This window comes from Meleagris gallopavo, unplaced genomic scaffold (assembly GCF_000146605.3).
Source record: "Meleagris gallopavo isolate NT-WF06-2002-E0010 breed Aviagen turkey brand Nicholas breeding stock unplaced genomic scaffold, Turkey_5.1 ChrUn_random_7180001859227, whole genome shotgun sequence".
Classification (NCBI taxonomy): domain Eukaryota; kingdom Metazoa; phylum Chordata; class Aves; order Galliformes; family Phasianidae; genus Meleagris; species Meleagris gallopavo.
This window is the reverse complement of record NW_011125086.1, coordinates 1-793: the sequence shown is the minus strand read 5'-3', so window position 1 is coordinate 793 and position 793 is coordinate 1. Positions and strand designations below refer to the sequence as shown.

The window sequence follows — 793 nt, the reverse complement described above, 5'->3', positions numbered from 1 at the left end:
CTGCCTGGCTGGTGGGCATGGAGCTCAAGGTCTCAGGCTCCATGGAGCTGCTGGATGGCTCCGGCGCCGTCTGGCCGGCAGTGCTGGGACCAGCGAGCTCGGTGTTGGCGCTGGAGGCTGTAAGGGGAGGCAGGGAGGTCATGAGTCTGAAGCTGTGGCACCACAGTGGGATCTGCCATCCCACTTGGGGCAGACAGACTCTGGCAAAGCTGCCCTGAGCACTGATTCCCTCTTACCGGTGCTGGTACCCAGGCCAGCACAGCCGTCGCACTCCCACGTGGCCGTGGTGTTACTCAAGTGGGAGCACTGTCGGTGGGTGCCCTCAGCAGCGCAGGAGCTGCACAGGAGCAGCTGCCAGGGCCTGGGAAAGCAAAGCGGTTGTGGCCGTGAGGACCAAGTGAGCCAAGCCAGGGAGTGCCCGGCACAGCACATCTCTGGTGCTCAGGACTTGCTCCGCCAGCCTGTGGTGAGGCTGAGGTCTGCCACAGAGCCGCAGAGAGCTGCTGCAGTAACTCACCCACGCCTCTCTGCCTGCTCTCTGCCTCCATGGTAAAGGCATTCGCTGGCATCGCAGCGGCTGTGCCTGTGGAGAAGTGCTTCGTACGTGTCGTCGTCTACCCATCCTGGTCTTCTACAAGAGAAGGGAGGGGAAGGAATGAGCCCCAGTGTCCCCAGCATAAGATCCAAGGTTATCCAAACATATCCACCCCAACTCTACTTCCAGGTTCTCTGTGAAGCTAGGGCACGTGCTCATAGAACATCCAAGGCCAGGCCTGCCAAGGCCGTCCCTGGG

The 793-nt window shown here is 61.7% G+C and overlaps 1 long non-coding RNA gene across 1 annotated transcript; it reads right to left on the bottom strand.

Annotated features, from left to right (window-relative positions):
* Positions 1–8: 8 nt before the first annotated feature.
* LOC109364460 lies at positions 9–657 on the bottom strand. Its single transcript, XR_002110394.2, has 3 exons — positions 518–657; positions 237–361; positions 9–117 (listed from the first exon to the last, which is right to left on the bottom strand). It is a non-coding gene; the product is annotated as an uncharacterized LOC109364460 (long non-coding RNA).
* Between the last annotated feature and the right edge of the window lie 136 nt (positions 658–793).